General features: G+C 39.3%; 2 long non-coding RNA genes across 3 annotated transcripts; one reads left to right on the top strand and one right to left on the bottom strand.

Annotated features, from left to right (window-relative positions):
• Positions 1-1,317: 1,317 nt before the first annotated feature.
• LOC129421893 (uncharacterized) lies at positions 1,318-24,838 on the bottom strand. Of its 2 annotated transcripts, none has more exons than XR_012358076.1 (4): positions 24,773-24,838; positions 24,543-24,645; positions 24,340-24,461; positions 1,318-1,404 (listed from the first exon to the last, which is right to left on the bottom strand). It is a non-coding gene; the product is annotated as an uncharacterized lncRNA (long non-coding RNA). The 2 variants fall into 2 exon arrangements; XR_008637203.2 differs by lacking the exon at positions 1,318-1,404 and adding an exon at positions 23,811-24,082.
• A 651-nt stretch (positions 24,839-25,489) lies between these two features.
• LOC141350106 (uncharacterized) lies at positions 25,490-26,379 on the top strand. The gene is made up of 2 exons (XR_012358075.1): positions 25,490-26,139; positions 26,298-26,379. It is a non-coding gene; the product is annotated as an uncharacterized lncRNA (long non-coding RNA).
• Positions 26,380-26,660: the final 281 nt, after the last annotated feature.

Genomic DNA, 26,660 nt, shown 5'->3' with positions numbered 1-26,660 from the left:
AAAAATGTATTAACTAAAATGAGCTATGAAGCCACATAAATCGATGCCAGAATAAATGTGATTACCAAAGGGCTATTTTATGTTTCATTAAAATGTTTACTATGTAGACTGAGGAACATTAACAAAAAGTATTGATGGCATTTCATTACGACTTTTAAACTATGGGATGACTGAAATTATAGTAATTATAATATTCACAAATTCTATATAGTGTAATTGTTTATTCTACACTAAAAACATAATGTCATTTAAAGCGCTGTATAAAGAGATCCAAAAGTGTTGCAGTATTGTGGTCGCACAGAATGTTATATCAGCCGGTTACTGACTCATCCCCTTCCTGCTCTCGTGACGTAGCCTAAGACGTAAAACCAACCATCAGTCACCCCTCCCCCCACACACACACACACCTGCGCACGTCAAGGATATATCTCTGCAGTTAAAACCTTTAGCCACTCTTCACTGAATCTCTGTGATTTCGTTGCGTTTCTGGACATTGCTATTTTACCACAAAATCGATTATATTCAAATTCAAAAAGCTAATAACTGTCTCTACATAAAAACTTTGGCAAAGTTAGAATAAATAACAATAACAATATCGATTCGAGGATACATCGTCATGGACGCCTGATGATGCGCGCATCGATTCAGCACCTTCTGTATCGATTCGGATGCACTTTTGAAAGTAACGTGACGAATCGCTGTTGATCCGTGATCCATATGGAAAGGACGCATGTGTCCCATGGAGTACGTAGAGTTAAAGGTAGCGGAGTATACTTTCACTTTGCGTGTCTGCATAGCGAGCCGCGCGTATTTAAAATCAATGTGTTCCCAGCTAACAAAAAAAGGTCCCCAGGACGTCCCCTAAATGGCATCTGCGAACGTCCCCCGGACGTTATCGTGTAGGGTTCTTTTGACGTCCTGCGAACGTCTGCAAAAACGGCTTCCAGACGTTCAAAATGACGTTTTGGGGACTTTATTGACTTTTAGGGTACGTCATGGGGACCTTTTTTGTAAGCTAAATAACATGCTAAGCACTTTAGGCGAACGTCCCCCGAACGTCATCGTGTATGGTTCCCGTTACGTCGAGCGGACTTCCGCGAAGACGTCCTCCGGACTTTTGCGAGGACGTTCGCAGGACGGTAAGCGGACTTTCGGGACTTTTAGGGGACGTTCGCCTAAAGTCCTCAGCACGTCGTTTTATTTCCTTGCTAACCAATGAAATCAGACACGCTAAACATTTTATACCACAAAGTTCTTTTATTTTAATTAAACAGTTGAAATTATCCTGTGCTCCGTGTTTGTGTGAGCGTGCGCGAGCTCCCGTGCGCGCTTCAGCTGCGTGTGTGTGCGTGTTTCTGGCTGGCTGCTGGACTCCGATGTCAAATATTTCCGTGGTCTTCTAACCTAAAACAACGAAACGAACACATTCAAAAGTTAAGTAGTTATTATTTATTGGGGTGGTTTCCCAGACAACCCAGCTAACAATTTTACGTTATAAAAACGTTTCCGGAACGTCTTACGAAAGTTTGAACTTTAAAAGCGTCCAGTTTTTTAGACGTGGTATTAACGTTAATGTGTGGTTATAAGAACGTTATTCAAAACGTTTTTAGAAAGGTTCAGTCTGTTGTTATATTAACGTTTTTAAAAACGTTATTGAAACGTTCCATTCACCATTATATTCATGTTCTCAGAACGTTTTTCTAACGTTCGTAACAGGTTATAAAAACATTGTTTAAACATTCTTACACAGTACAAACGTCCATTTTTTTAGACGTAGTATTAACGTTATTGTTTGGTTACAAGAACTTTTTAAAAACGTTTCTAGAATGGTTCGGTTTGTTGTGATGACATTCCAATCACCATGATATTACTTTTCTAAGGACGTTTTTAAAACCGTTCTTGAAACGTCCCATTTGCAATTATATTAATGTTCTAGGAACGTTTTTCTAACGTTTGTAACTGGTTACAAAAACATTCGGTTGAAACGTTCTTGGAACATTAAAAGCGTCCAGTTTTTTAGACATAGTATTAACGTTATTGTTTGGTTACAAGAACGTTTTTAAAAACGTTTCTAGAATGGTTCGGTTTGTTGTTATATTAACGTTTTCCTAACGTTTGCATTAAATTATACAAACTTTGCTGAAGGTTTTTTGGTTATAAGAACATTATTCAAAACATTTTTAGAGGAACATTCAAGTCACTTGTCAGGGACAGAAGACAACAGAGGCAGAGAGTAAAATCAAAGAGTTTATTAAAAGTTGTGGTAAATTGTAATGGTAAAAAATGAAAGTCCAGGTGAACAGCAGGCACAAACACACCACCCAGTCACAGGTGTATTCCAGAGTATCCAAATATCCAACACAGATGATGACAATGACTGGAAGCCTCTGGTAGAAAGAGTCAGATTAGTCCATGCAGCATACAAACATAGATAGCACTGGACAGTGTGTTTGTGTGTGAGAGTCTTAAATGTTGCAGAGATGATAAGGTGTGCCAGGTGATCGTGATTAGTAATTGGGTGATTTTGATCTGGTGAAGTGAGTGAGGGAAAAACCTGGCAAATCCGTTACATCACTCATATAAACAATGTTTTTTATATATATTTTAAAAAATAACATTCCTTTCACTTAAATATTCTCAAAGTTTTTGTATGTAAATGTTATTGCAATTATATTTGTCTCTAAAATTCCAATATAGAAATTATAAAATGGAAAGCTAAAAGATTATTCATTAGCCTTCCCACCCCACAGTTGAGTCAAGACTGGAACATTGAAATAATCAATTAGATTAAAATAAAATGTGACTGAATCACAAAAACCAGTCATAAGTAGCACAGGTACATTTGTAGCAATAGCCAACAATTAATTTTATAGCTCAAAATTTTAGATTTTTATTTATGCCAAAAAGCATTAGGATATTAATCCAGGACTAGGCATTTTTATTTTTCTCATCCTTACATTTACTTAAATTTCTTTAAATCTAGGGCTGGGCCGATAAAACTTTTTCATGTCTGATACCGATGTCGATAACATAACCTTGAGTATTTGTTGATACCTAAACCTAACCAGTTACAAACGTTAGAAAAACGTTAATATAATGACAAATTGAAGGTTTCAAGAACCGTTTTAAAAACGTCCTTAGAACATTAATATCATGGTAAATGGAATGTTTTAATAACGTTTTGAAACACGTTCTTAGATCATTAATATAACAGTAAACCGAACCATTCTAGAAACGTTTTTAAAAACGTTCTTGTAACCACACAGTAATGTAACATAATGTTTTTATAACCTGTCACAAACGTTAGAAAAACGTTTTGAGAACATTAATATAATGGTGAATAGAATGTTTAAAGAACGTTTTTAATACATCCTTAGAACATTAATATCATGGTGAATGGAATGTTTTAATAACGTTTTGAAACTTGTTCCTAGAACATTAACATAACAACAAACCAAACCATTCTAGAAACGTTTTTAAAAACGTTCTTGTAACCAAACAATAACGTTAATACTACGTCTAAAAAACTCGACGTTTTTAACGTTCCTAGAACGTTTCAACCGAATGTTTTTGTAACCTGTTACGAACGTTAGAAAAACTTTCTGAGAACATGAATATAATGGTGAATGGAACGTTTCAATAACGTTTTTAAAAACGTTATTAGACCATTAATATAACAACAGACTGAACCTTTCTAAAAACGTTTTGAATAACGTTCTTATAACCACACATTAACGTTAATACCACGTCTAAAAAACTGGACGCTTTTGACATTGTAAGAACGTTAAAAAATAAACGTTTTCCAAACTTTCGTAAGACGTTCCGGGAACGTTTTTATAATGTAAAATTGTTAGCTGGGATACTGCATATCCGATCGGCTCACCCCAATTTAAATCCCCAGAAGATACATTTTTATGCTAACATTTTTAGAATATTCCACTATGCAATGGTAATGTGGTAATGCTAACAATACAATTATAACGTTTTCAATGCTACCATTTTAAGAACCTTACATTGCATACACAATGGTAAAGTTTTCAATGCTACAGTTTTAAGAACGTTACATTACATACACAATGGTAACGTTTTCAATGCTACAGTTTTAAGAACGTTACATTACATACACAATGGTAACGTTTTCCATGCTAGGGTGTGCAGAATGTTCTGATAACAAAGCAATTATAACGTTTGCAATGCTACTGTTTTAAGAACGTTACATTAAATACACAATGGTAACGTTTTTAATGCTATAGTGTGCAGAATGTTCTGATAACAAAGCAAATATAACGTTTGCAATGCTACCGTTTTAAGAATGTTACATTACATACACAATGGTAACGTTTTCAATGTTACAGTTTTAAGAACGTTACATTACATACACAATGGTAAAGTTTTTAATGCTAGGGTGTGCAGAATGTTCTGATAACAAAGCAACGTTTGCAATGTTACCGTTTTAAGAATGTTACATTACATACACAATGGTAACGTTTTCAATGTTACAGTTTTAAGAACGTTACATTACATACACAATGGTAACGTTTTTAATGCTAGGGTGTGCAGAATGTTCTGATAACAAAGCAACGTTTGCAATGCTACCGTTTTAAGAATGTTACATTACATACACAATGGTAACGTTTTCAATGTTACAGTTTTAAGAACTTTACATTACATACACAATGGTAACAATTTCAATGTTGCCGTTTTAAGAACGTTACATTACAGTTTCATTACATACACAATGGTAACGTTTTCCATGCTAGGGTGTGCAGAATGTTCTGATAACAAAGCAATTATAACGTTTGCAATGCTACCGTTTTAAGAACGTTACATGACATACAAAATGGTAATATTTTCAATGTTAATGTTTTAAGAACGTTACATTACATACACAATGGTACCGTTTTCAATGTTACCGCTTTAAGAATGTTATATTACATACACAATGGTAACGTTTTCAAGGCTAGGGTGTGCAGAATGTTCTGCTAACTAAGCAATTTTAACGTTTGCAATGCTACTGTTTTAAGAACGTTACATTACATACACAATGGTAACGTTTTTAATGCTAGGGTGTGCAGAATGTTCTGCTAACAAAGCAATTTTAACGTTTGCAATGCTACCGTTTTAAGAATGTTACATTACATACACAATGGTAACGTTTGCAATGCTACCGTTTTAAGAATGTTACATTACATACACAATGGTAACGTTTTCAATGTTACCGTTTTAAGAACGTTACATTACATACACAATGGTAACGTTTTCAATGCTAGGGTGTGCAGAATGTTCTGCTAACAATGCAATTATAACATTTGCAATGCTACCGTTTTAAGAACGTTACATGACATACAAAATGGTAATGTTTTCAATGTTAATGTTTTAAGAACGTTACATTACATACACAATGGTACCGTTTTCAATGTTACCGTTTTAAGAACGTTATATTACATACACAATGTTAACCGTTTCCATGCTCGTGTGTGCAGAATGTTCTGATAACAAAGCAAATATCACGTTTGCAATGCTTCCGTTTTATGAATGTTACATTACATACACAATGGTAACGTTTTCAATGCTACCGTTTTAGGAATGTTACATTACATACACAATGGTAACGTTTTCAATGTTACAGTTTTAAGAACGTTACATTACATACACAATGGTAACGTTTTTAATGCTAGGGTGTGCAGAATGTTCTGCTAACAATGCAATTATAACATTTGCAATGCTACCGTTTTAAGAACGTTACATGACATACAAAATGGTAATGTTTTCAATGTTAATGTTTTAAGAACGTTACATTACATACACAATGGTACCGTTTTCAATGTTACCGTTTTAAGAACGTTATATTACATACACAATGTTAACCGTTTCCATGCTAGGGTGTGCAGAATGTTCTGATAACAAAGCAAATATAACGTTTGCAATGCTACCGTTTTAAGAATGTTACATTACATACACAATGGTAACGTTTGCAATGCTACCGTTTTAAGAATGTTACATTACATACACAATGGTAACGTTTTCAATGTTACCGTTTTAAGAACGTTACATTACATACACAATGGTAACGTTTTCAATGCTAGGGTGTGCAGAATGTTCTGCTAACAATGCAATTATAACATTTGCAATGCTACCGTTTTAAGAACGTTATATTACATACAAAATGGTTACGTTTTCAATGTTGCTGTTTTAAGAATGTTACATTACATACACAATGGTAACATTTTCAATGCTAGGGCATGTAGAACGTTCCGCTAACAATGCAATTGTAACGTTTGCAATGCTACCGTTTTAAGAACGTTACATTACATACACAATGGTAACGTTTTCAATGTGGCTGTTTTAAGAACGTTACATTACATACACAATGGTAACGTTTTCAATGCTAGGGTATGTAAAACGTTCTGCTAACAATGCATTTATAACATTTGCAATGCTACCGTTTTAAGAACGTTATATTACATACAAAATGGTAATGTTTTCAATGTTAATGTTTTAAGAACGTTACATTACATACACAATGGTACCGTTTTCAATGTTACCGTTTTAAGAATGTTATATTACATACACAATGGTAACGTTTTCAAGGCTAGGGTGTGCAGAATGTTCTGCTAACTAAGCAATTTTAACGTTTGCAATGCTACTGTTTTAAGAACGTTACATTACATACACAATGGTAACGTTTTTAATGCTAGGGTGTGCAGAATGTTCTGGTAACAAAGCAAATATAACGTTTGCAATGCTACCGTTTTAAGAATGTTACATTACATACACAATGGTAACGTTTTCAATGTTACCGTTTTAAGAACGTTACATTACATACACAATGGTAACATTTTCAATGTTGCCGTTTTAAGAACGTTACATTACATACACAGTGGTAACCGTTTCCATGCTACGGTGTGCAGAATGTTCTGATAACAAAGCAATTATAACGTTTGCAATGCTACCGTTTTAAGAACGTTACATGACATACAAAATGGTAATGTTTTCAATGTTAATGTTTTAAGAACGTTACATTACATACACAATGGTACCGTTTTCAATGTTACCGTTTTAAGAACGTTATATTACATACACAATGGTAACCGTTTCCATGCTACGGTGTGCAGAATGTTCTGCTAACAAAGCAATTTTAACGTTTGCAATGCTACTGTTTTAAGAACATTACATTACATACACAATGGTAACGTTTTTAATGCTAGGGTGTGCAGAATGTTCTGATAACAAAGCAAATATAACGTTTGCAATGCTACCGTTTTAAGAATGTTACATTACATACACAATGGTAACGTTTTCAATGTTACCGTTTTAAGAACGTTACATTACATACACAATGGTAACGTTTTCAATGCTAGGGTGTGCAGAATGTTCTGCTAACAATGCAATTATAACATTTGCAATGCTACCGTTTTAAGAACGTTATATTACATACAAAATGGTTACGTTTTCAATGTTGCTGTTTTAAGAACGTTACATTACATACACAATGGTAACATTTTCAATGCTAGGGCATGTAGAACGTTCCGCTAACAATGCAATTGTAACGTTTGCAATGCTACCGTTTTAAGAACGTTACATTACATACACAATGGTAACGTTTTCAATGTGGCTGTTTTAAGAACGTTACATTACATACACAATGGTAACGTTTTCAATGCTAGGGTATGTAAAACATTCTGCTAACAATGCATTTATAACATTTGCAATGCTACCGTTTTAAGAACGTTATATTACATACAAAATGGTTACGTTTTCAATGTTGCTGTTTTAAGAACGTTACATTACATACACAGTGGTAACCGTTTCCATGCTACTGTGTGCAGAATGTTCTGATAACAAAGCAATTATAACGTTTGCAATGCTACCGTTTTAAGAACGTTACATGACATACAAAATGGTAATGTTTTCAATGTTAATGTTTTAAGAACGTTACATTACATACACAATGGTACCGTTTTCAATGTTACCGTTTTAAGAACGTTATATTACATACACAATGGTAACCGTTTCCATGCTACGGTGTGCAGAATGTTCTGCTAACAAAGCAATTTTAACGTTTGCAATGCTACTGTTTTAAGAACGTTACATTACATACACAGTGGTAACGTTTTTAATGCTAGGGTGTGCAGAATGTTCTGATAACAAAGCAAATATAAAGTTTGCAATGCTACCGTTTTAAGAATGTTACATTACATACACAATGGTAACGTTTTCAATGTTACCGTTTTAAGAACGTTACATTACATACACAATGGTAACGTTTTCAATGCTAGGGTGTGCAGAATGTTCTGCTAACAATGCAATTATAACATTTGCAATGCTACCGTTTTAAGAACGTTATATTACATACAAAATGGTTACGTTTTCAATGTTGCTGTTTTAAGAACGTTACATTACATACACAATGGTAACATTTTCAATGCTAGGGCATGTAGAACGTTCCGCTAACAATGCAATTGTAACGTTTGCAATGCTACCGTTTTAAGAACGTTACATTACATACACAATGGTAACGTTTTCAATGTGGCTGTTTTAAGAACGTTACATTACATACACAATGGTAACGTTTTCAATGCTAGGGTATGTAAAACGTTCTGCTAACAATGCATTTATAACATTTGCAATGCTACCGTTTTAAGAACGTTATATTACATACAAAATGGTAATGTTTTCAATGTTGCCGTTTTAAGAACATTAGATTACATACACAATGGTAACGTTTCCAATGCTAGGAAATGTAGAACGTTCCGCTAACAATGCAATTATAACGTTTGCAATGCTACCGTTTTAAGAACATTACATTACATACACAATGGTAACATTTGCAATGCTTGGGTGTGTAGAACGTTCCACTAACAATACAATAAAAACGTTTCTAATGCTAACGTTTTAAGGACGTTTATTAATTGCAGATAACGTTAGGGAAACGTTCTACTAATGTTATTGCAAGAACGTTTTTGGATATCTTTGGGAGAACCTTAACAGAACGTTAGCCAAAGTTATAAGAACGTTCCCTGTTAGCTGGGAAGGAGCTTAAACTAGGACTATGCCTCAGTTTAATTATAAAAATATAACTAGTTTAAACAAACATGCCTTACTAAAAACATTACTTGTGTGCATTCTGATGTAAAACAAAGGGCACTGATGTATTTTAAGATATGTCAGTACAAGTTGTTTTTAGGTTGGACAGTTCTTTCATTTATTTTAGTCTAGGACTAGTCTAATCCCTGTCCGGGAAACCGCCCCAATATGTTTAAAATGTCTTGCAAAAAATCTGTAGCAAACATTTAAAAGGGAGACAGAATTCTGTGCTAAAACTAGAAAGCATGCACAACTCTCTTTTACCTTAGTATTTAATGTTTATGGCATTATAGTTGCTGTTACAGTTCACTCAAAGTAAAGGTGACTAAATGTGGACATACAGTACTGTGCAAAAGTCTGCATGCTACCATTAGATTTGTTGTTTTTGCAATTGTGTAGTGATCATATATTTATTTCTCAGTCTCTTTATTAGAATACAACCAGAAAATACAGGAAATGTGTATGTAGTTGTCACCAGGTGACGATCTGTGAGGGCGACGATGGATCCGCCCGGACGACCGACTCCGAACACCGGAATTTCCGGGGTTTCCCCGAACACCAAATCAAGCCCGATTACGTACAGGTGGGGGCGATTAACACAGCGATTGCCGATAGGTCGATAAGGAGAGAAGGCAGACTATAAAAAGACCTTTGAAGACATCAGATGGTGTGCTGTTTGTGTACTTTGTGAGTACGTTGGTTGCGCTTCGTTTCTACTGTGTAGATCGGCTGGGTTGGTCCACATCGATCCCTGAGGGAAGTCAAGAGGTTGGAGACGTCTGGGTAAGGAGGATATTGTGTGGCTTGAATGTTAAGAAGGGAACACGAAGACATTGGATGCATAGATGGGGAGAGTTTTGACAACGAAGTGTGAGTAGCAATCCAAGTAAATTTATACGCTATTCAGAAGGAGAGTTACCTGGTGTATTTTGTAAGTGTGTTGAAGGTTACCGGCCCCACTACGAGGGGAAACGTGGGCGTGCCGTACGTGTATTGTGGAACACAAACTGGGAGATCCGTTGACGAAACTCTCCATCATTCACGGCCCTGGCCCTGCGGATAGAGGAAACGTAGGTGAGCCGAAGAGGTAACCAGGAGACATATAGGGGTGTTGCTGAACATAATCACGTGTCAAACCTTTCTCTCTCTGGCAAGTACAACGCCCAACCTGCCTCACGAGGAGCCGAGGCCTAGCCGGCCAAGTCCTAAATTCACGCGGAGTGTGTGTGCAGAGTGCTGTGGTGAGTTGTGACTTTCATTGTGTGTGTTTTCACTAAAGCTTGCTGTCTGTGTGCTGTGCTTGCAGTAACTGAAGCCGCCCTGGCCCCGTGCAGATTGTGAGAAGTAACAGCACGTTGAGGCCCGAGCCATAGGAGAGGAAACAACTAATACCATACTCCTCTGTGTGTGGCTAGAGCTCACGTCAACCCGGAGAGCAGGCAGCGGTGTAATCCAACTGTACATCGAAGTGAGTAACGGCCAAAGTACACCGTACGGATTGGGGGGTCGTAGTTGTGTCTGTCTAGAAGAACCCTGTGTGTGAGCGGAGCCTCACCGTTTCCATGCTACTGTGTGCAGAATGTTCTGATAACAAAGCAATTATAACGTTTGCAATGCTACCGTTTTAAGAACGTTACATGACATACAAAATGGTAATGTTTTCAATGTTAATGTTTTAAGAACGTTACATTACATACACAATGGTACCGTTTTCAATGTTACCGTTTTAAGAACGTTATATTACATACACAATGGTAACCGTTTCCATGCTACGGTGTGCAGAATGTTCTGCTAACAAAGCAATTTTAACGTTTGCAATGCTACTGTTTTAAGAACGTTACATTACATACACAGTGGTAACGTTTTTAATGCTAGGGTGTGCAGAATGTTCTGATAACAAAGCAAATATAAAGTTTGCAATGCTACCGTTTTAAGAATGTTACATTACATACACAATGGTAACGTTTTCAATGTTACCGTTTTAAGAACGTTACATTACATACACAATGGTAACGTTTTCAATGCTAGGGTGTGCAGAATGTTCTGCTAACAATGCAATTATAACATTTGCAATGCTACCGTTTTAAGAACGTTATATTACATACAAAATGGTTACGTTTTCAATGTTGCTGTTTTAAGAACGTTACATTACATACACAATGGTAACATTTTCAATGCTAGGGCATGTAGAACGTTCCGCTAACAATGCAATTGTAACGTTTGCAATGCTACCGTTTTAAGAACGTTACATTACATACACAATGGTAACGTTTTCAATGTGGCTGTTTTAAGAACGTTACATTACATACACAATGGTAACGTTTTCAATGCTAGGGTATGTAAAACGTTCTGCTAACAATGCATTTATAACATTTGCAATGCTACCGTTTTAAGAACGTTATATTACATACAAAATGGTAATGTTTTCAATGTTGCCGTTTTAAGAACATTAGATTACATACACAATGGTAACGTTTCCAATGCTAGGAAATGTAGAACGTTCCGCTAACAATGCAATTATAACGTTTGCAATGCTACCGTTTTAAGAACATTACATTACATACACAATGGTAACATTTGCAATGCTTGGGTGTGTAGAACGTTCCACTAACAATACAATAAAAACGTTTCTAATGCTAACGTTTTAAGGACGTTTATTAATTGCAGATAACGTTAGGGAAACGTTCTACTAATGTTATTGCAAGAACGTTTTTGGATATCTTTGGGAGAACCTTAACAGAACGTTAGCCAAAGTTATAAGAACGTTCCCTGTTAGCTGGGAAGGAGCTTAAACTAGGACTATGCCTCAGTTTAATTATAAAAATATAACTAGTTTAAACAAACATGCCTTACTAAAAACATTACTTGTGTGCATTCTGATGTAAAACAAAGGGCACTGATGTATTTTAAGATATGTCAGTACAAGTTGTTTTTAGGTTGGACAGTTCTTTCATTTATTTTAGTCTAGGACTAGTCTAATCCCTGTCCGGGAAACCGCCCCAATATGTTTAAAATGTCTTGCAAAAAATCTGTAGCAAACATTTAAAAGGGAGACAGAATTCTGTGCTAAAACTAGAAAGCATGCACAACTCTCTTTTACCTTAGTATTTAATGTTTATGGCATTATAGTTGCTGTTACAGTTCACTCAAAGTAAAGGTGACTAAATGTGGACATACAGTACTGTGCAAAAGTCTGCATGCTACCATTAGATTTGTTGTTTTTGCAATTGTGTAGTGATCATATATTTATTTCTCAGTCTCTTTATTAGAATACAACCAGAAAATACAGGAAATGTGTATGTAGTTGTCACCAGGTGACGATCTGTGAGGGCGACGATGGATCCGCCCGGACGACCGACTCCGAACACCGGAATTTCCGGGGTTTCCCCGAACACCAAATCAAGCCCGATTACGTACAGGTGGGGGCGATTAACACAGCGATTGCCGATAGGTCGATAAGGAGAGAAGGCAGACTATAAAAAGACCTTTGAAGACATCAGATGGGGTGCTGTTTGTGTACTTTGTGAGTACGTTGGTTGCGCTTCGTTTCTACTGTGTAGATTGGCTGGGTTGGTCCACATCGATCCCTGAGGGAAGTCAAGAGGTTGGAGACGTCTGGGTAAGGAGGATATTGTGTGGCTTGAATGTTAAGAAGGGAACACGAAGACATTGGATGCATAGATGGGGAGAGTTTTGACAACAAAGTGCGAGTAGCAATCAAAGTAAATTTATACGCTATTCAGAAGGAGACTTACCTGGTGTATTTTGTGAGTGTGTTGAAGGTTACCGGCCCCACTACGAGGGGAAACGTGGGCGTGCCGTACGTGTATTGTGGAACACAAACTGGGAGATCCGTTGACGAAACTCTCCATCATTCACGGCCCTGGCCCTGCGGATAGAGGAAATCTAGGTGAGCCGAAGAGGTAACCAGGAGACATATAGGGGTGTTGCTGAACATAATCACGTGTCAAACCTTTCTCTCTCTGGCAAGTACAACGCCCCACCTGCCTCACGAGGAGCCGAGGTCTAGCCGGCCAAGTCCTAAATTCACGCGGAGTGTGTGTGCAGAGTGCTGTGGTGAGTTGTGACTTTCATCGTGTGTGTTTTCACTAAAGCTTGCTGTCTGTGTGCTGTGCTTGCAGTAACTGAAGCCGCCCTGGCCCCGTGCAGATTGTGAGAAGTAACAGCACGTTGAGGCCCGAGCCATATGAGAGGAAACAACTAATACCATACTCCCCTGTGTGTGGCTAGAGCTCACGTCAACCCGGAAAGCAGGCAGCGGTGCAATCCAACTGTACATCGAAGTGAGTAACGGCCAAAGTACACCGTACGGATTGGGGGGTCGTAGTTGTGTCTGTCTAGAAGAACCCTGTGTGTGAGCGGAGCCTCACCGTTTCCATGCTACTGTGTGCAGAATGTTCTGATAACAAAGCAATTATAACGTTTGCAATGCTACCGTTTTAAGAACGTTACATGACATACAAAATGGTAATGTTTTCAATGTTAATGTTTTAAGAACGTTACATTACATACACAATGGTACCGTTTTCAATGTTACCGTTTTAAGAACGTTATATTACATACACAATGGTAACCGTTTCCATGCTACGGTGTGCAGAATGTTCTGCTAACAAAGCAATTTTAACGTTTGCAATGCTACTGTTTTAAGAACGTTACATTACATACACAGTGGTAACGTTTTTAATGCTAGGGTGTGCAGAATGTTCTGATAACAAAGCAAATATAAAGTTTGCAATGCTACCGTTTTAAGAATGTTACATTACATACACAATGGTAACGTTTTCAATGTTACCGTTTTAAGAACGTTACATTACATACACAATGGTAACGTTTTCAATGCTAGGGTGTGCAGAATGTTCTGCTAACAATGCAATTATAACATTTGCAATGCTACCGTTTTAAGAACGTTATATTACATACAAAATGGTTACGTTTTCAATGTTGCTGTTTTAAGAACGTTACATTACATACACAATGGTAACATTTTCAATGCTAGGGCATGTAGAACGTTCCGCTAACAATGCAATTGTAACGTTTGCAATGCTACCGTTTTAAGAACGTTACATTACATACACAATGGTAACGTTTTCAATGTGGCTGTTTTAAGAACGTTACATTACATACACAATGGTAACGTTTTCAATGCTAGGGTATGTAAAACGTTCTGCTAACAATGCATTTATAACATTTGCAATGCTACCGTTTTAAGAACGTTATATTACATACAAAATGGTAATGTTTTCAATGTTGCCGTTTTAAGAACATTAGATTACATACACAATGGTAACGTTTCCAATGCTAGGAAATGTAGAACGTTCCGCTAACAATGCAATTATAACGTTTGCAATGCTACCGTTTTAAGAACATTACATTACATACACAATGGTAACATTTGCAATGCTTGGGTGTGTAGAACGTTCCACTAACAATACAATAAAAACGTTTCTAATGCTAACGTTTTAAGGACGTTTATTAATTGCAGATAACGTTAGGGAAACGTTCTACTAATGTTATTGCAAGAACGTTTTTGGATATCTTTGGGAGAACCTTAACAGAACGTTAGCCAAAGTTATAAGAACGTTCCCTGTTAGCTGGGAAGGAGCTTAAACTAGGACTATGCCTCAGTTTAATTATAAAAATATAACTAGTTTAAACAAACATGCCTTACTAAAAACATTACTTGTGTGCATTCTGATGTAAAACAAAGGGCACTGATGTATTTTAAGATATGTCAGTACAAGTTGTTTTTAGGTTGGACAGTTCTTTCATTTATTTTAGTCTAGGACTAGTCTAATCCCTGTCCGGGAAACCGCCCCAATATGTTTAAAATGTCTTGCAAAAAATCTGTAGCAAACATTTAAAAGGGAGACAGAATTCTGTGCTAAAACTAGAAAGCATGCACAACTCTCTTTTACCTTAGTATTTAATGTTTATGGCATTATAGTTGCTGTTACAGTTCACTCAAAGTAAAGGTGACTAAATGTGGACATACAGTACTGTGCAAAAGTCTGCATGCTACCATTAGATTTGTTGTTTTTGCAATTGTGTAGTGATCATATATTTATTTCTCAGTCTCTTTATTAGAATACAACCAGAAAATACAGGAAATGTGTATGTAGTTGTCACCAGGTGACGATCTGTGAGGGCGACGATGGTTCCGCCCGGACGACCGACTCCGAACACCGGAATTTCCGGGGTTTCCCCGAACACCAAATCAAGCCCGATTACGTACAGGTGGGGGCGATTAACACAGGGATTGCCGATAGGTCGATAAGGAGAGAAGGCAGACTATAAAAAGACCTTTGAAGACATCAGATGGTGTGCTGTTTGTGTACTTTGTGAGTACGTTGGTTGCGCTTCGTTTCTACTGTGTAGATTGGCTGGGTTGGTCCACATCGATCCCTGAGGGAAGACAAGAGGTTGGAGACGTCTGGGTAAGGAGGATATTGTGTGGCTTGAATGTTAAGAAGGGAACACGAAGACATTGGATGCATAGATGGGGAGAGTTTTGACAACGAAGTGTGAGTAGCAATCCAAGTAAATTTATACGCTATTCAGAAGGAGAGTTACCTGGTGTATTTTGTAAGTGTGTTGAAGGTTACCGGCCCCACTACGAGGGGAAACGTGGGCGTGCCGTACGTGTATTGTGGAACACAAACTGGGAGATCAGTTGACGAAACTCTCCATCATTCACGGCCCTGGCCCTGCGGATAGAGGAAACGTAGGTGAGCCGAAGAGGTAACCAGGAGACATATAGGGGTGTTGCTGAACATAATCACGTGTCAAACCTTTCTCTCTCTGGCAAGTACAACGCCCAACCTGCCTCACGAGGAGCCGAGGCCTAGCCGGCCAAGTCCTAAATTCACGCGGAGTGTGTGTGCAGAGTGCTGTGGTGAGTTGTGACTTTCATCGTGTGTGTTTTCACTAAAGCTTGCTGTCTGTGTGCTGTGCTTGCAGTAACTGAAGCCGCCCTGGCCCCGTGCAGATTGTGAGAAGTAACAGCACGTTGAGGCCCGAGCCATAGGAGAGGAAACAACTAATACCATACTCCTCTGTGTGTGGCTAGAGCTCACGTCAACCCGGAGAGCAGGCAGCGGTGCAATCCAACTGTACATCGAAGTGAGTAACGGCCAAAGTACACCGTACGGATTGGGAGGTCGTAGTTGTGTCTGTCTAGAAGAACCCTGTGTGTGCGCGGAGCCTTGTCGAGAGTTCGCCCCAGCTGAAGATCCCCTGTCATCGACAAGGAGGGGGAGCTTGGGAAGCGTTCGGCTTTGCGTCGCCCGACCCCGCAGTCCCCACGACACCTACGAAGCTTTGGCAGACGTGTGAAGGTATACAGTGTGCGGCTGTTGTGGTGAAGTTCTGCTGTCTGGAGGAGTGATCTAAAGGCCCAAGTCTTGTGAGTAACCTACCTGGGTAGTGTGTAACCTACCTGTGTTTACAGCAACGCCTCGAAGAGGACCGAACAGTGTCAGTATTGAGAACCCCTTACCTCTGTCTCCACGTATGCCTCGGAGTGAACCAAAGGCCCAAGTCTTGTGAGTAACCTACCTGTGTAGTGTGTAACCTACCTGTGTTTACAGCAATGCCTCGAAAAGGACCGAGCAGTGTCAGTAGTGAGAACCCCTTACCTCTGTCTCCACGTATGCCTTGGAGTGAACCAAAGGCCCAAGTTTTGTGAGTAACCTACCTGTGTAGTGTGTAACCTACTTGTGTTTACAGCCACGCCTCGAAGAGGACCGAGCAGTGTCAGTAGTGAGAACCCCTTACCTCTGTCTCCACGTATGCCTTGGAGTGAACCAAAGGCCCAAGTTTTGTGAGTAACCTACCTGTGTAGTGTGTAACCTACCTGTGTTTACAGTAACGCCTCGAAGGGGCCCGAACAGTGCCAGTAGTGAGAACCCTTACCTCTGTCTCCACGTATGCCTTGGAGTGAACCAAAGGCCAAAGTTTAGTGAGTAAGCTACTGGTGTAGTGTGTAACTTACCTGTGTTTACAGCAACGCCTCGAAGAGTACCGAACAGTGTCAGCAGGGAGATCCACTTACCTTTGTTCCAACGTAGGCCCCGAAGTGAAGAACGGCCCAGGTTTTGTGAGTAACTTACCTGAGTGGCGCACAATCCACCCTAGCTTGTAGTAACATCTAGGTGGAAGCCGAACGACCTCCGCAGTGCAGATACCTACCTTTGGCCACCGCCTCGCCTCCACGGAGCATCGTGCATCAGAGCTCCGTCGAGTTTATCATCCAAGTCCTATTTTCTGACTACCTTGTTCCTATTCATATAATATAACATATTCGTTTATCTCAAGAATACTTTACCGTGACGACTATTGAGCAGTACTACCACGTGAAACGATTTATCACTGCTAAACACCCAGTGTTAGCATATAGCCCGCTAGCATCAACAAACAGGTGCCGGCTTTAGTTACCATTTTGCCGATCTAATGGCGGACTCATCCAATGTATGCTATTCAGACCTGTCCTCACCTGAGCGGGAAGCTGTGGAGCAGTTGATACCCGGTTATCGCAGATCCTACGCGACGTACAGCGCCCAGTTCACCCAGGCTCCAGACATCCACAAGCGACCGAGAAGTGCAAAAAGCGAACACCCTACGCGGTGCAGCTTCACGGACCGCGCTCGAGGGAACGGAGACGCCATCGCCCAGAATGAAAGCGATCGGGGAAGCCGTGGAGGAGCTGCTGCCCGGCCATCGCAGATTCAGCGTGCCTCACATCACACTGGCTACAGACGTCCGCAGGCGATCGGGGCGTGCTGCGAGTGAGCTTCCCTCCAGGTGACCGAAGACGCCATCACCCAACATGAAAGCGGTAAGACTCCGCTTGTTATTGTAACCTGCATTACTTGCCACATGTACAGTTTAGCTTCTTCCATCAGCACAGAGGGGTTTACTTGTGCTAAGTGTATTGAAGTAGTAAGGCTGACGGAGAAGATTGCAGAACTAGAAGCGCGCATCCAAACGCTAGTTGATGACAGCAATACCGCTAATGCTACAAACGCTAATACCGCTAATGCTACAAACACTAATACCGCTAATGCTACAAACGCTAATAACGCTAATGCTACAAACACTGTTTCGGGTGCGCCTAGTGTTAAACGTAATACACATAGCTCGGTTCCATCATCTGAGTCAAGGGGGTCGACTAACTGGGTAACTGTCAGGCGGCAAAGTCGTTTCCGGTGCCCAACCAAGACCCCCCTGGTAATTTCAAACAGGTACGATATTCTAAGCAATACACCGACTGAGACGTCTGTTAAAAGTGCCTTGGTCATTGGAGATTCGATACTTAGGAACGCGAACATTGAGGCACCAGCCACCATAGTCAATTGTATACCGGGAGCCAGGTCTTCAGACATTAGATCAAAACTTAAAGTGCTGGCTAATGCTAAGCGTAAGTTTTCTAAAATTGTTATTCACGCCGGCACAAATGACACCAGACTCCGCCAGTCGGAGATCACCAAAGATAATATTAAAGAGATATGTGAAATTGCTAAAACAATGTCAGACAATGTAATATGCTCTGGTCCCCTCCCCGCCTACCGGGGGGATGATTATTGTCTCTTCACGACTGGATGTCAAAATGGTGCCCTCAGCATAACGTAGGGTTTATAGACAATTGGAAGCATTTTCGGGGGAGACCTGACCTGCTAAAGAGAGATGGCCTCCATCCGTCTCAGGAAGGAAGGGCGATTCTCTCTATAAATCTGACCAATAGTCTTCTAATACAGTCTGACTATCCAGGGTACAGTCAGGAAACAGACGGATCGGCTTAACTGTCCGTCTGTTAGCTGCCGTGATATGTCAAGATCACTTATATCCCAGCACTTCGAGTCAATCTTACCAGAATATCAACACATTTCAACTGTATCTGTTCCCCGAACAAATAAATACAGAGCACCGCTTGCTACATCTGGTACAAATCTGATTAAAATAAAATTAGAAAACAATACATTAACAGATGAACCTCGAATGTTAAAATTCGGCCTTCTTAACATTAGATCGCTTACCAATAAAGAACCTATTGTCAATGAAATAATTACAGACCAAAACTTAGATGCACTCTGTTTAACAGAAACCTGGTTTAAAGCAGACGACTACATTAGTTTAAACGAATCCACTCCACAAGACTATTATTATAAACACGAACCTCGATTAAAGGGGAGAGGGGGTGGTGTAGCTACAATATACAAGAAAATTTTTAAAGTAAACCAAAAATCTGAAGTAAAATTTAAATCATTTGAACTAATGTTATTAAATATGGAAATCAAAATATCACCTCAGAGTGATGCAGTTTCTGACCATTACCTTGTGTCATACACTGTACTTCTAGATAGGATCACTCAATCCACAACATGCTACAGATTAGCCAGAACAATAATTTCCACCACTAAAGATAGCTTTATTAGCACTCTTCCAGACCTGTCCCAAATTAAACATGTAGCAGATAACTGTGACGATCTAGATATTGTAATAGAAAACCTAAACAATGTCTGTTCTAACACATTGGATGCCGTTGCTCCCATTCGAAAAAAGAGAATCAAAGAAAAACCGCCAGCTCCATGGTATGATCATCACACCGCAGCACTCAAAAAGGCAACTAGGAAAATGGAAAGAAATTATAGAAGCACAAAGTTAGAGGTATGGCGTGCAGCATGGAAAGAGAGTGTTAAACAATACAGACAGGCTATTAAAACCGCCAGATCTACCTATCTTAGCAAGCTTATAAATGAGAATCATAATAACCCTCGTTTCCTCTTCAGCACCGTTGCAAAACTGACTAGAAATAAAGAACAATCAGAAACCAATAGTAAACTTCAACACAATAGTAACGACTTCATGAACTTCTTTTCTAACAAAATTACGGCTATAAGGGAAAACATCGTAGCCACCCAGGCAGCCACCACTCTACCCGTTAGTTCACTTAACACTAGACTACCATACGAACATCTTGATTCATTTAAACCTACTACAATAGATGAGATCTCTAGACTAGTTACATCATCCAAATCATCGTCCTGTATATTAGACCCCGTTCCCACAAAACTACTTAAAGAGGTATTCCCTGTAGTGTCAACCCCGGTTCTAAATATCTTTAACTCATCGCTAGAAATAGGATACGTTCCAACAGCTTTCAAACTAGCAGTTATTAAACCGCTGATTAAAAAACCACAGCTTGATCAGGGAGAGCTTAATAACTTTAGACCAATCTCAAATCTCCCTTTTCTTTCGAAAATATTAGAAAAGGTAGTGGCAAGCCAGTTACGCACATTCTTGACAAATAATAGTACATATGAAAAGTTCCAATCAGGATTCAGGCCCCACCATAACACAGAGACAGCTTTGCTTAGAGTTACAAATGACCTCCTATTAACATCCGATCGTGGTGAAATCTCAATTCTTATATTATTAGACCTTAGTGCAGCCTTTGACACAATAGATCATACAATCTTACTCAATAGACTAGAAAACTATGTTGGTATCAGTGGTCAGGCGCTAGCCTGGTTTAGTTTGTATCTAACCAATCGCTATCACTTTGTTTATGTAAACGAGGAAGAGTCATATCACTCCCTGGTTAAATACGGTGTACCGCAGGGATCGGTTTTAGGTCCTATCCTGTTCTCGTTATACATGTTACCTCTAGGAGACATTATCAGGAAACATAACATAAGTTTTCACTGCTATGCGGATGATACCCAGCTTTACATCTCCTCACATCCCAGCGAAACACACACGTTTTCTAAGCTAACAGACTGCCTTAGCGATGTTAGTGACTGGATGGCACATAACTTTCTTAAGCTGAACTCCAATAAGACAGAGATACTTATTATTGAACCGAATCGCTACAAACATAATATGTCAGATTACAAGTTGCACATAGATGGCTGCACTGTGGTGCCATCTTCCACGGTTAGGAACTTAGGTGTGATGTTCGACAGCAACTTATCCTTCGATAGTCATATCGCCAACGTCTGCCGCACAGCATTCTTCCATCTTAGAAATATCTCGAAAATACGCCATATACTGTCTACATCTGACGCAGAGAAGCTTATCCATGCTTTTATGACCTCTAGAATAGACTATTGTAACTCGCTACTCGGGGGATGCCATGCAAATCAAGTAAACAAGCTTCAGCTAGTTCAAAACGCTTCCGCAAGGGTACTTACTCGATCTACAAAGTATGACCACATAAGCCCAATTCTGGCATCTTTACACTGGCTACCAGTTAAATATCGCATACAATTTAAAATATCACTAATCACCTACAAAGCTTTAAATGGCCTAGCACCCTCATATCTTAGAGAATAACTATCAGAATACAATCCATCACGCACACTACGGTCGCAAAATTCTGGTCTCTTGATTATCCCTAGACTATCAAAAGTGTCTAAAAGTGGAAGGTCATTTTCCTACTTAGCCCCTAAGCTCTGGAATGATTTACCAACCGATGTCCGAGAATCAGACACAGTCGATAATTTTAAATATAGACTTAAAAATTTTATCTTAAACAAAGCATTCGCATAATTTGTCTAGTACAAGTAATTAACTCGAAATAGTTATCTGTACGGAAAAAAGCACTAGCGGTCATAACACAGACCAACCAAATAAAAAAATAAAGACCTTATCTTAAACTATAGTCGGATTGCGATTTTGGAACTTTCGTGTTCTTGTGAATAGTATGCCATACAAACCCGTTTGCCACTGAACCTGCATTAATGACGACAGTGGGGCCTCCAGCCTTAGTCAAACGGGTTGGCACGTATGGTTGGGTTGTGATTTTGGCGCTTTCTTTGTATTGCGAATAGTATGCCATACAGACCCGTTTGCCACTGAACCTGCATTAACGACGACAGTGGGGCTTCCGGCCTTAGTCAAACGGGTTGGCACGTATGGTCGGGTTGCGATTTTGGCGCTTTCTTGTGTCTTGTGAAAAGTATGCCATACAGACCCGTTTGCCACTGAACCTGCATTAACGACGACAGTGGGGCCTCCAGCCTTAGTCAAACGGGTTGACACGTATGGTCAGGTTGCGATGTTGGCGTTTTCTCGTGATCTTGTAAATAGTATGCAATATAGACCCGTTTGCCACTGAACCTGCATTAACGACGACAGTGGGGTTACAGGCCTTAGTCAAACGGGTCGACAGGTTTCATTTTCTCTTAAAAATCGGAAGGTGACCCTTAGTTATCATATATACCGTCGCAGTGGGCCCCCAATTTGCAAAATCCTCAACTGTGGATAATTTAATTATGCCGCAATAGTTAGTCTGTCTGAAACTAAGCTGATTAAACCACATCACTGTGTGACACTTGCATTACATGTGAACGGCCCCTACGCTAATATGATTTTGTTTTTCTCTCCCGGTCTCGTCCCTGGGTCCCATTGACAAACAGACCCAGTTCCGGTAGATGTGAAAGTCGGCACACCTCTGATCTACTGGTCGTCCTTCAATGTGATGCCCAGCTGATGTCTGACCAACGACCACCGGCAGGACCCGCTTAATATCCGCTTAATCTCTGCTTAATCTCCGCTTAATCTCCGCTTAAGCTCCTTATCCTTTTATATGTGTGTGTATACATGTATATCTCCCAAGGGTTTTTCCCTCCTAGGACTTTTTATTTTTATTTCCTCGGCTAAACAACCCGGGGATTTTGTTTTTTTTCTCCTAGGGGTTTTTTTACCCCGGGGAGGTAGCCTGCTTGGGCTTAACTTAGCTTCTTCTCCTAGACGTTACATTAGTAATACGCTCGCTCATAATGTCGCGTCATAGCCGCAGCAAATTTGACTGCTTATGCTATTGTGTATTATGTTGTGCTATCTGTCGTTTTTCTGTGCTTTTACTGCTTCCATTAATGTAAAGCTGCTTTGAAACAATTGAGTATTGTGAAAAGCGCTATATAAATAAAATTGAATTGAATTGAATTGAAGACCCCAAGTGCCCAGCGAAGTCGAAACGGAGAGACCTAAGGGCGAGAGAGACAGAAACAACCGTCAGGCAAGTAGCGACTCAGTGCTGGACCAAGAATTAATTGTGTTCTCCCTGTTTTGCCTCCAGGAGGAAACGGAGGGCGCCACGGATTTAAGAACATCATTGGAAAAGATTCCTGGCCCCCATCCCATGGTCCAACTCGTCCTGGAGGCGAGAAGAAGATTGTTTTAAACTGCCCTTTCCCCTTTCCCTCTTTCTTTTAACTATTTAATAAAGTTACATTTTAATTGTAGTATACTCGTCTGTCTGGTCATTGGGGTGGTCTTGGGAACCTCCTCGAGGTGGGGCGTGGCCCTTTTAGCTATCTTGGGTCCGCCCCGGCCATGACATAGTATTAAAAACAGTATAAAAGTTTAAGCTGAAGTTTCAAGTATTTAGGGTAAACTCCCCTTCAACTTGAGCAATAGCAGGCAACTGCAGGATCTCTTACACATAAATAAAAGTAAATCCTTTCTAATTCTAATCAAATGACTTCAGTCTCCTCAAAAAAGCTGTGTTTCGTGCCAAGAGAAGTCACACTAAATACTGACTGATGCCTGAAGATGACATTTAGTTCTGAAAATTGTTTTGTTTTTAATTTTGTGTACATATTTCCTGTATTTTCTGTTTGTATCTTAATAAAAAGAGTGAAAAATAAATATGGATGGACATTAAAATTTTGCTAAAACAACAAAGCTGGTGATGGTTGCACAGCACTGTATGTTACCTATTTTATGTGTAAATGCAAATCGATATGAATATGAATACTCCCAGTATGGTTTCAGCTGGTCAGGCTGGTGTAGCAGAATTGTTTTACAGAGGTTTTGGCCACTTTGTAGCTAGTCTTAGCTGGTCAGGTGGGAAGACCAGCTGACCCACCAGCATATACCACCTTGGCTAAGTTGGTTGGCTGTCTTAGCTGGTTTAAGCTGGTCCTTCAACCTGGCAAAACTGGTACGTCAGCTGGTCTTCCACCCTGACCAGCTACAAAGTGAACATACACATCTCAGAGAGAGCATAGGTCTCTCTCACACACACACACACACACACACACACACACACACACACACACACACACACACACACACACACACACACACACACACAGAGTATAAAAATATTTTACTATGACATAAAATAATATAAGTTGTCTTATTATATTGATCTTTGATATTATTGTAGTTTTTTGTGTTAAAGGCATATTGAAGTATAATATGTAGAGTATATTCACACAGACTCACTAGTACTCATTGTTAGTTGCAAGTTTGAAACTGAGCTGCTGAAATTTGCCCTGTGTAACTGTAGCATCCTCCTAATTCCCATCTCCCAAACTGCCTCCCCTCTGAAGAAACAGATAACGAATCTACAAACAAAAACAATCCGTAGTAAACATGGGTAAAAAGTCAGCAGTGACTAGTAATGTTGCGTGTGTTATTACACATACCATCTTTTGAAAGTCAGCTTGGCTTGCTGCATTTTTCCGACCACTGCTGTGATGTTGTCCTGGAGTTGGTCTACTTTCAGAATGATTCTCCACTCCAAGATTTCTTTCAAGAAGGTGTTTTGAAACATTAATTACATTACTAACTACACCAGTAAAATAAATGAACAATAAGTCTGTCTGGAAGAAAATCAATATAAATAATTTAAGATAAAAAACACAAAATAGTGTACCTTGATTCGCTGGTTGGAAGAAATTGATTGATGTGCTGCATTTGTGATTGTGCATGAACTGTAAACACATTCCAGATAAAAAAACAATAAAAACAATTAATTGGATTTAAAAATTGATGATGTAAGTATTGTAGTAAATGTTGTAAAATGTTGAATGCTCTATCATTTGTAAGTCACTCAAGGCATATGTGTAGCTGCCAGCAGAGACAGTTTCATAATTTAAGTTTCATAATTTAAGTTCTATAAGTTCCATAAATAATAGTTTAACTTAAGTAACCACTTTTTGAATATATCATCTTATATTTGTTTATCTGCTTTTTATCTGTTGTTTATTTGTTTATATTTTCTTTGAAATATGTGTATAAGGTGACTTATTTATGTAGACTTATATAGCGGAACTAATGTTCTGAGGTTTGTTTGAGTCAGACGCATATTGATGTAACACCAGCATCGTAGTATTTACATCCTCTGTAGTATGTAGTGCAAATGGGTTGCACCTGTAGACTGACTGCACATAGATCGCACGGGCCGAGCTGCCTGCGGTTTTGTTAAGTTACTGGAAATGCCATTACTAGGGGTGTCACGGTTCTCCAAATCCTCGATTCGATTACATTTTCGATACATTATAGTTTCACATTAACATGCACAATGCGTGCTTTTCCTCGCATGGGGGTTTGTGGGCTTTACTTCACGCGAGACAGCTTGTAGAGAGAGAAATCCTTCTTGCACGCAGATAGACTTAATGCGCGCGTCTTGGACTCCTATTATCTGAAATAAAACCGGTGCATCATAAGCAGCTGCGCTTCTCTCTGTCTCGCGTGCACGTGCTCTCACATCTGTCCAAAGTCTAAACATAAACGAAAGGAATAATCCTTACCTATTTGTTCAGTTTTATGCGTTTCATGCGAGCTGAAGCAAACTATCCCTTTTGCTTAAAATATAACCGGCTGCATCTTGGCGGCTTTCTTGTGCACGTGCAGAGAGCTGCGCTCTGTCCGAAGGCAGATCACTAGGTAGTAATCCTGTTTATAATATGCATTTCAAGGAGTTGTAGTACATCCCTCGTGTTTAAAATATAAATCGCGTTCCGCTGGATGGATGTTTTTAAAGGCACTTTTGAGAGGTTTATTTTCCCCCGCTTGGCAAGCCGACCGGACGTGACATGGGGCGTGGCAGCATCGACGATCCCATTTTTTAATTCGAAGTTCGAGGTTGTAACTTAATTTCGATCGATTTCGATTTAAAATCGAAATCGTGACACCCTTAGCCATTACATTTATAAGTTTACTAAGACACACGTAAGACAAGTTGCCTCTGTTAGCTGTTTTTGTGTTGTCATTCCCTTTGGAGTTAATGCGGCCAATGAGGTATGAATAGTTTATCTTATTTTGTAATTATGTTAAGTATAAATGTGTTAATGTTTATTTGCAGTCAATTTATTGTTGTGTTGCTTTTTTATTCATGTGCTTTTCTCTGTGAGAATATTTCTTATTTCTGTAACTTATGTGATTTATGTTTTGTTTAGTTCTCACGGCATGCTTTATACCATGTTTGATGGCATATTTTGATGGCATCGAGGATAACTAATAAATGCCCGTAAAGAACAACGCTGTGTCCGTGTCTATTAACTGGAGGGAGTTATAGTGAGAACTCAGCCTGCTCAACACGAAGCGGAGACGTGGGGAGATTAATGATCTGCACCTGCCGTTCGTCGACAGAGCTGCACGCAAGTTTACATTGAATGTGAATGCAAGCATCAAAGATAAGACTGTGCATACAATGTTAACATATTAAGAGGCAAGAACCCGGAAGCACTGTTTGGTTAAACCTTAAAGAAGTCGAATATTTAAAACAAGTTAAATATTAAGAAGTGGTATAGCCTTCAACT

Source organism: Misgurnus anguillicaudatus, chromosome 16 (assembly GCF_027580225.2).
Source record: "Misgurnus anguillicaudatus chromosome 16, ASM2758022v2, whole genome shotgun sequence".
In the NCBI taxonomy this organism is placed as follows: Eukaryota; Metazoa; Chordata; class Actinopteri; order Cypriniformes; family Cobitidae; genus Misgurnus; species Misgurnus anguillicaudatus.
The sequence above is the reverse complement of the archived record's forward strand: the minus strand, read 5'-3'. Positions and strand labels throughout refer to the sequence as shown.